We start from the raw sequence: 10,052 nt of genomic DNA, 5'->3' as shown, positions 1-10,052 counted from the left end.
TCGGGGGCGCTCTTGCTTATACATTGGGGTTATGGACTTGTGGCAGACAAACTTATCAGGCGAGGCTGGAGATCCAGGGACAGCAAAAGCCTGAGTGGGCCTGCTAAGCTGGACACTCTGGCTAGATGTGACTTTAATGGATGCCATGTCCGATGAACCTGATGTCTGCATGGAGACTGAATCTGAAAGGACTGTACCTTTGGTCTCTGGGTGGGCAGGCTGATGATCTATTGTGGTTGGAGGCTGAGGAGCTTCATTATGGGAAGACGAAGGGAAACATGGACCTTGCTCATTAGCTCTGGGGAGGGTGGGAGGGACTGGGGGTTCAGAGGGGTCACAGGGGTCACTTGTATCACTCATAGCCTCTCGAGCCAGGTCCAAACTGCGGTTAATCTCATCCTGACTTAAAAAGGCAGAGAGTTCCGGAAAGTCCCCATCCCCTACCTCACACTCCACCAGGGAGTCCAGGTAAATGTCGCCATCTGAAGAGGCCTCCGAAAACACTCTTCCATCTCCCTCCAGAGACACAGCCCCTGGGGGGTGGCCCTCTTTTAGTAGCACAGAGAGGGGGAGTGCGTCATTCCAGCTCCCGTCTTGCATCCTGCAACAGACAGCCACAGTTACACAAACAACTGTTATGAGAAGCATTTTTTGCTTGATAAGTGTTGAATGTAAATTTAAATATTTAAATAAATGCGCATTATACACTTTTAGTTCATATGTAAGAACAGTTAATATTTCTGAAAATGAAAAATTCTAACCATAACGTTCATAACGTTAACAATCAAAATTGAATTCATACAAAGCAATATGAGTAAACCTACAAAGACGGACGATGCAATTGTTGTAGGATGACTCAGAGATTCTTTGGGCACAGCTGATGGGCATTAACCAGAGAGCTGTATCAACCTAAGAGGGCATGACTGGCATTCAAAACAATCCCTCACCTTTCTCTGCAGTCATTGCCCTCAGCCACCCACACATTGACTATTTTGTTTCTTTACTCTCTACTTTTGCAGGCAATGCCCCCACTGGACAAACTCCCCAGTGTGTGTCATGGAAAGTAGCTTGCTTACACCAACATTTACCATTTGGAATCACTGATCATATTGAAAACTTATTATTATATTCTTTCTGGAAAATGTTCAATGTTTTGTAAAATGCAATAAAAACAACAATCAGTGATTTGTTCACCCTTTATTTAATTGACAAATGAAAAAAGAAATGACTTTTAAAGTTTTGGCTGATAAACTAGTGTGTTTTTTTATATATATAGAAATGTAGACTTTGCAACAAACTCCACAAAATGTTGTGAGAGGTGAAAAATAAGAGTGAAAAGCCTATAGAGTGTTTAAGTCACGGTTCTGAAACATTGCAGTATGGGTAGGAAATATGGATTTTTTTTTTAATTGAAGAACCATCTTAAGTTCCTAAAAACAATATATTAAGTGTCAGATAAAGTAAGTATTTATGATTACTTAAGTAATCATGCATAATTTCTGTTTTGCACATTATCTGAAACATACATTAGTGTATGATAATGTAACAAAACAAAATTGTAAGTAAATGTGGACCGTCAAATTGTCATCATATATTTTCAAAATCCGTAATAAATAAAACAAATAAATCAAAAATAAATGTATTGTTCTACAGCAAAACTGTCTTTACATTTCTGTTAGTTTACATTTCTTATCAATATCTCCGCATAACTGCATCAGTAATTGTACATAATTTGTATATGGATAACTATATACAAATACATTTCAATAATATATTTATTTCTACTATTTATTATACTATTTTTGTTCTACAAAGCACAAGATCCCAATAACATTCCATTTTGTTCATTCATTCATTGTCTGTAACCGCTTATCCAGTTCAGGATTGGGTCTGGTTGGGTGGGTCCGGAGCCTACTTGGTATCACAGGGTGCAAGTCAGGAACACACCCTGGATGGAGCGCTAGTCATTTGCAGGGTGACACACACTCACCCATTTGCTCACACACTCACACCTATGGATACATTGGTGTAGCCAATCCACCTACCAACATGTGTTTTTGGATGCTGGGAGGAAACTGAAGCACCAAGGAGGGAGAACACACCAAACTCATCACAGACAGTCACCCAGAGCAGACTCTCTTGACATTTCATGCTTTTTATCCATGTCTTTTATCTAATCTCAATAATATCTCTGGAAAAACTGAGAACATGTACTTTATGGCAGATTTTAAAAGGAAATTTTGAAGTGTGTCTGACTTTTGCATGGACGTTTCTACCATGTCACACCTGTAAAGCAAATCCAGGCAAACATAATGAAAAACTTCAACACATTTCAAATCTTCTCCAGGTCAGGGTTTATTCAAATTTCTCTCAGTTTACGAGAGTGCATAACCAAGCATTAAATACACAGACAGTGATAGATTTTCTCACATTCCTAATCAATCATGCATGGGGAAGTACCTTCATCTTGGCCAGGTTAGCGTGTTTGGTTGGACATACCACATGCTGGTGAAACTTTAGTATGACACTGAAACAGCGCTTGAAAGGTAACTGTCTCTCTCCCAAACATATCATGTCTCTGAGAGAATACATATTAGGTGTAGACGCAATCTCTCTAGAAGGAGGTGTGGGTGGTGCCACTTTAGTGAGTTATGTGTTTGAGTTTACTTGCAGCTGAAATATGTTCCTTGCTCTATTTGATCTATATGATGCCAAAGATGTCAGACTTTTAAGTCATTCTCCAGTGTACACATTTATGAATCATAATGTTTATTCGGTCAGACAAGGAAACCTTTCATCTGGAAGTAACCCTAACATTAGGAGGAGCATTTGTATTTTGAAAAGTCACATATATTTGAAAACTGTTAGTTCCTCCCTAGTTTTGAAAGAAAGATGTAGTGCACAATCCGTACACTCCATACATGGAAGTAAGCTGCAAAACAATGTGCTTTTTCAAATGAGCTGTTTTTTTTTTTTTTGATGTATACATTTACATCTGTTAGTTTATCCAGTCAAAAATAGTTTAATCCTGTCCATTTGCGCAGATGTTATACGGTGTATTTCAGCCTGGGCTGCTTTTTAATACAGGACAGCCATTCAGAGAATAGCTTCAGTTTCTAAGGGGTAAAGAGAAGCTGGAAAATTACTGTCTGGAACTCAAAACTGCATACACATGGACCTCAGTGAAAGAATTAAAACATGGAGACTTTAGAAGAAAGAAAATATTGGCCTTTTTTCATTTGCACTCCTTAATTACTTAAACAACAATGGTTCTTTAAAAATAAAATACTTAAAAAATATTCTATTAGAAACTAGAGAAACCAGCATTTTTGACAACTTTCTTTATTGTGCTAAGATAGTTCTACTGTTCTTTAAGACAGATACGTTACTTCAAGACAGGTCTGAATTTATGCTTTGACTTTATGTATTCAGTTACTTGCTCACTTTAAATATACACAGTACTGTGAAAGTGTTATTTCCTGAAAAAAGCAGAAAACACATATTTAACAAACAAATACAAAGAAGAGTTAAGACTAAATGTAATGCTTAATATAAAGAGAATCATGTCCACCCTGTATTGCAGTTTTTTTTTTTCTTGCTTTTAAATATTTTTCCACAAATTCAGTCATAAATTCTGTGTTTTTTTGTTTGTTTTTGTTTTGCTTTTTGAAGGCCCACGGTATTGAGTTGTTTTCTCAAACCAGGGACAGAAACATTTGACAATATTTTTTAAAGCAAGAATGGTGCTTGATTTTCTCCTGTTTGTCAAAGTTTAAATGCTTCAAGTACCCTTTATCTGAAAGGACGAATTCTGGAGGTATATGAGGTTTTGCATGTGTGTTAGGAGTCCCATTTTCTCCAAATGTTTTAATAAAAGCTTGAACTTCAGTGTAAGAAATGTCTTACTTTTCCATTAATCAGACAAATGGGTTATCTTAAGTCAAATCAAAAAAATAATTCAAATTCAAATTTATTTTTTAGAATATGGATACTATTGATCAGTAACCATAATATATGCAGCATTTGTCTGCCAGAAAACCTGATTGCTAAATTTTATATCCTCTCTATTTACTGAAGCTGTAAATAAATGTAAGGAAGATAAAAACTAGACCAGCATAAATATTTGATACAATCCCAGGTATTAAAAGTAACGGTAAAGTATGTGGAGAGAGATGCGATGGTGTGACATTCTCTCTGTCATGGCGACCTGAAGGCCAGCTGTTATTTTTAATCCCTAAGGGCTACGTCTAATATCTTCACAGTCCTCCCCACACAAGAGAAAAACACATACATCTACACACATTTTAAACTCTAGCTACATTATTCATGTGGAAATAAACACATCTGTCCTGTAGTACTGAATAATATATAGTGGAGTGGTGGAAAATTTGATTGACAGCTCAACAGTTGCAAAACTAAATTAAAAAATCCTCATTAATGCTCAGCATATTTTAGAATAAACTGCATTTTAAATATCTACCACATTCCCAGAAAAATATTATATACTTTACTGCAAAACTATAAACCATCGACCAAATGAATTAAACATTATAAACTCCTAATAACTTTCAGGCATTTCACATTTTCAACTATAATCATAAAGCTGATTATAATTACCTTACACAATAAAAAGAGAAAACTTTTTTAACTTATTAAAAATATATCTTTGTAGGACCTTTAAACTGCTGACCTAAAAACAGAAAATAGCCTGGTCATACCTCTACTAGTTTTTCCACAAACTTCTGTCCCAGTTTAAAGAGTCCAGCTTTTCTGAAGTTGTGTGTCTGGGAGGCAAAACTGAGGCGTCTCCTTCCAATACAAAAGTGTAGCTCTCTCCTTTCCTTCTTTCTTTCACTTTGTCTGTATTTCTTCCGCAGTTTGGCTGGAGTGCTCTACAGAGAGCTGGTCAGGGTGCTGTGCAGTAGCTGCAGAGTGGCCTGCTGTCCCATCTGTCCTGCGCCCTGACTACTCATCCGGCGCCGCTAAATTTGGACCCTTGGCTCAAGTTTCACACAGAAAAAGAGAGAGAGAGTGAGAGAGGCCTCCAGGGTGTGCTGCATCTCACTCACAAACATCACAAAAACATGCATGCATCACTCTACTGGCCACAGAGGAAAGTAATGTGTTTTGCAGGCATGCACATAAAATATGCCAACAATAACACATGGAAACCCTGTTGCTTTTACATATGTGTGGCATTCATCATAGTATTGGAAATGCCACAATCTATATCGCAAATGTATATGCATTTCCATCAAAAATTCATGTATGTACATGGCAAATACATAACCATGAGCTGCATGCAATCAAATAAACTATTGCAAGGGGGCGTGCAATAGGGCTAATGAATAAATATATTATGACTTGTAATAGTTCGACTGTAAAAATGTTATGTCACTTTATTGAACTGTTCCATAAGTTGAAGTTTTGTATGAAATACAGTTTTTAAAATATATTTCAGTGAGGTTTGGGGAAAAAAAATACCTGTACGTAGTTATATGTTGGATTGTGTGTGTGTGTGTGTGTGTGTGTGTGTGCGTGTGTGTGTGTTGGGGGGGAGCTCAAAGACATTTATCTACAAAAGTAGAGAAAAAGCAGAGAGAAAAAGCAGTTTGGGAACCACTGCATTAACGCATGAAAAATTGGGTTGTATGTCGTCTACACTCTTTTGAGATGAAAGCATGAAAAGTGAAGCACTTTAGACCTTTGTTTTAATTGGTTAATTAAATGAATGTATGTGAGGAAACCTCAAAATGAAACAAAATGTGTTCCAGTACCCTTACATGAGAGCTTAAGTTTAAATAACTCAGTTATTTTGTTTGATTACTTTAACACTCCTGAAAAGGCTGTGACAGGGGTAAGTTTACCACTAGGTGGACACTTTTTCGTTTATTAGTATAAGGTGGACAAATAAATTTAAAGGGTCTTTGAGTAATGTATATTTTGAATTTAAAAGTTAAGGATTCTCCTGCTCATTTTGAGGTAACTGTTTCCTAGAATTAAAAATGATAATTGTCATTTATTCAACAAAAATAATCTAAAAATTAAGTCATTTGAAAATGGCAAGCATAGAGTATTTATTCTTCGTTGCACAAGAATGTGTATTAGTGTTTTCTGTTCTTGGAAATAATAATGTATCCAAAAATACATTAAAAAAAGTGTTGGCTTAAAGATTTCAGTGTTATTGATACTATGCAACCATTACTATAAAATGACAAAAGAATGATAGATTATTTGAATTTTGAAAAAAAATTATTTAAACATTAATTAAAACATTTAAAATTTAACACCTAATATTTTTAATAATTTGGGAATTAATATTCTAATGTTTGCAGTTTTACAATTGGTATTTTTGCAAATATTTGCTGTATACAAGACTAGAGTTCCTCAAAAGTCTGTTGTCAATGCTGATTCATACTCCATGTCATGATGTGCCATACATTTTCAACAGGAGACAGATCTGAACTGCAGGAAGGCCAGTCTGGCTGCTATAATTTGTGAGGAATGAGGCCTGACATTGTCCTACTGAAAGTTCCTGGGGAAAAGACATCATCTTGACAACAGTAAATGTCTCTCCTAAATACTAGTATATGTCTCTGCACGAATGGTACAGTTACATATATGCATATCACACATGCTGTGAACAATGATGCAACCCAGTTCTATCGCAGATGCTTTTTTGCTCCTTTTATTAGAAACAGTCTGGAGGGGGTTTTTTTTCGTCTATTTTTGGCATATATAATTAGATGTCTGTTTTCCCCAAAAAATAAGGTTAAACAGAACATATTTCCACAGTTTTTTTTGTCCATCTCAGATGACTTGGGGCTTAAGAACTTTTCTGCAAAAATTATTAATATATAGTTCCTCTTTGTATTATAGTTTTAGGTTAGGGATGGGCTGTGATGTACTATTTTACAGTCATATGTCTCTAAATATTAACACAGTATGGTATTACGGGGAGGGGAGGGGGTGTTGTTACATTTAAATCCATCGTTCAATAAATGTCAGTCTGACAACAGCTCAGTGCAGCTTCTATTCTGACCGAATGCTGAGATACAGACATGTGCTGATGATAAAATCTGTGAGTGAGTCTAAGAGAGCAACTTGTGCTGGATTAACAGAAACAAAGATATGAAACGGGTTCTGCAGTGTTTGGAACTGTAGGCAGCCAGCTAGGTTTAGATATGTGAGCTAACAAACACCAAAGCACAGACCATGTTCCAGCAAACTAAGCCTCTGAACACATAAGTTTTTGTGGAAAGAAAGAAGTATATGTTTCTGTGAACATTGGCTTTAATACCAGAAATATGTTTTTTTTTTATTATTATTATTATTCAAATTCTTCAGAAATCACAAAAAAGACACACTGTTAAAACACATTCCTTGTTTGAAGCTACTGTGCTAAATTCAGCAAGCTTTACTAGCGAACACTGTATTTAACCTAGTAAATACTAGGCCACTGATGTTAAATTTATCTTGTGGTTTGATACTCATCTCACACAGAGGACGGTTTCAAAACCGTGTCATTTCCAATCCTATATAACAACGTAAGGCAAATAAGAAAAGAGATGACTCAGTCAAACTTTGTGTGGCAGAAAGTGTAACAAAATAGGAAGGGATTACACTACCCAAAAGTTTGTGAGACAGCAGCCCATCCAGTGATTTTCTGAAATGAAAGACATATAAACCCCATTTCCATAAATGTTGGGAAATTTTCTAAGAATAAAAAAAATTAGTAATTTGTTCAGTTAAGAGTAAGAATTAAATTAAGAGTTAAATTAAGAATAAAAATAAGAATATATTTCTTTTACCATGTACAGTTCATAATATCATTAAAAGATTCAGGAACTCAGTGGAAAGCTGTGTGTAAAGGCCAAGGTCAGAAACTGCTGCTGAATGTGCACAACTATCAGGCAGTGACCATCAGCCACCATGATGTATATCTCACATAGGCTCAGGAAAACTTTGGAAAATTCATTGTAACTTAACACAGTGCATCAAGAAATGTGACCTGTAATAGGGACAATAGAGCCGCTGTTGTTGCTACTCCAGGCTCAGCGCTGCAGAAACTGCACTTTGTAACTTTTGGAGAAGTGTAATTATCTTTCAGTGTTATTCTGTATATGTCAGATCTGACTTTTGTTGGAATGACCTTAAGCATTTGTTAAACTTAGAAAGGGAAACGGGAGCCTGTCTGCTGGTTTATGATGACTGACTGCAGAGGTGTTTGAAAGTGAGTGGAGCCAGGACCCTGGGTGTGCTGGGTGCTGCAAGGCTCTATTTAAGGCCCTTATCACATTCACTACCAGGGATCTGACAGCACTGAGCTATTCCCGTTTCTGAACAATCCACTGATTACGGCTAAGCCAGGGTGACTGAATCCACAGGAACATCCACTGAGACAGGCCCACCGCTGCAAAAGAACACAGTCTAACATTGTGCATTAGAGTCATTGTGCAGTACATATGTGACATAGTAACTGTAGAAAATACAGTAATGATAAAATTTAGAAAGAAAATTCTTAATGTTAAATATACTGCCAAAACTGTAATAACCGGAAAAGGATAAGAAAGTGACAAGGAGGAGGAATTAGCCAAAAACTGACAAATAAATTGAACGATCTTGTAACTCAGATAATTCTTGATAGACATTCTAGCAAGAGGCCAATTTTGTGTTTCTGATAAATTAATAGTTAAATTCTGCAGATTGTAAACAGACTGGGTGTTTCACACTACACGACCATGTTTTGTGGTGATTTTTATGGAGACTGGAAACATGTTAAGCACACACTACACTGACCTCAAACTCCCGAACTAAACATGCGACTTGCGTTTCCTAGGAAACATATAATCATGGCGTACAACTCAAAGAGTGGCTCTGGTTCACGCTGCTATTTGTGTAGATCCACAAAGAAAAAACACGTTAAAATGTTTTTGGGTTGTGGATGTGAAGACTTGGTCAGTGCGTATGGAAGCAAATCTGTCTCATCAGACTTTGAACGAAATTCAGATACCAAAATACAAGTTACAAAAAATTCAGAGATTGAATGAACATCTGCTCCGGTTTCCTCCCACAGTCCAAAAACACATGTTGGTAGGTTGATTGGCGACTCAAAAGTGTCCGTAGGTGTGAGTGAATGTGTGAGTGTGTGTGTGTGTTGCCCTGTGAAGGACTGGCGTCCCCTCCAGGGTGTATTCCTGCCTTGCACACAATGATTCCAGGTCCCAAAATAAATGACTTGTATAAAACGATTGTATTATCGATTGGTCACCACTTAACTAACTTATTAAGATGGAATTTGGATGTTCAATGACGTTTAAAATATGTCCTTGACCCACGTGGACAACACACCAACTCCTCACAGACAGTCACCTGGAGCGGGAATCGAACCCACAACCTCCAGGCCCCTGGAGCTGTGTGACTGCGACACTACCTGCTGCGCCACCGTGCCACCCCATTACAAAACATTTCCACTGTAAAATTTCTTCATCTTCAGCATGTCAATGGTCTTTTGTGTCTTTAGTGAGCCTTTCAGATTTTTGAGACACTTTGAAAATAAAGAGATAATATCCGCGGAATGAAGCTAAACGTGTAGTTTATCCACGGTATGGAAGTTGTGTTCGTATTTCGAACCCTCTAGCGGCGACAGAATGCAACTACTGCAGCATTTAAGGTGAAAGTGAAAATCCAAATGAATTGATTGCTCATCCTTGGTGTCCCGGATGTGTATCTGAATTTTTTGTAACTTGTATTTTGGTATCTGAATTTCGTCTACCGAATTTGAGCAACTTCGAAATATATTGTTTGAATTTTTTTGAGCTTCAATTTTTTTTATCTGAATTTATTAACCTTGAATAATAACAGTGAAAACGTGTTCTTGAAAATTCAGAAGTTCTATTCAAAAGCAATTATATTCAGATGCATAATTTCAGTGCAAAAAAAAAAAATTCAGTTCTACAAATTCAAAGGTAGTAATATTTCAAAGTCTAATGAGACTTGCTTCCAAGTTCTACACACAGTGCTGCGTAATTTTAGGTGGAATGGAAAATTAG

Source organism: Hoplias malabaricus, chromosome 7 (genome assembly GCF_029633855.1).
Source record: "Hoplias malabaricus isolate fHopMal1 chromosome 7, fHopMal1.hap1, whole genome shotgun sequence".
Taxonomy (NCBI): Eukaryota; Metazoa; Chordata; class Actinopteri; order Characiformes; family Erythrinidae; genus Hoplias; species Hoplias malabaricus.
This window is presented reverse-complemented; position numbering follows the sequence as displayed.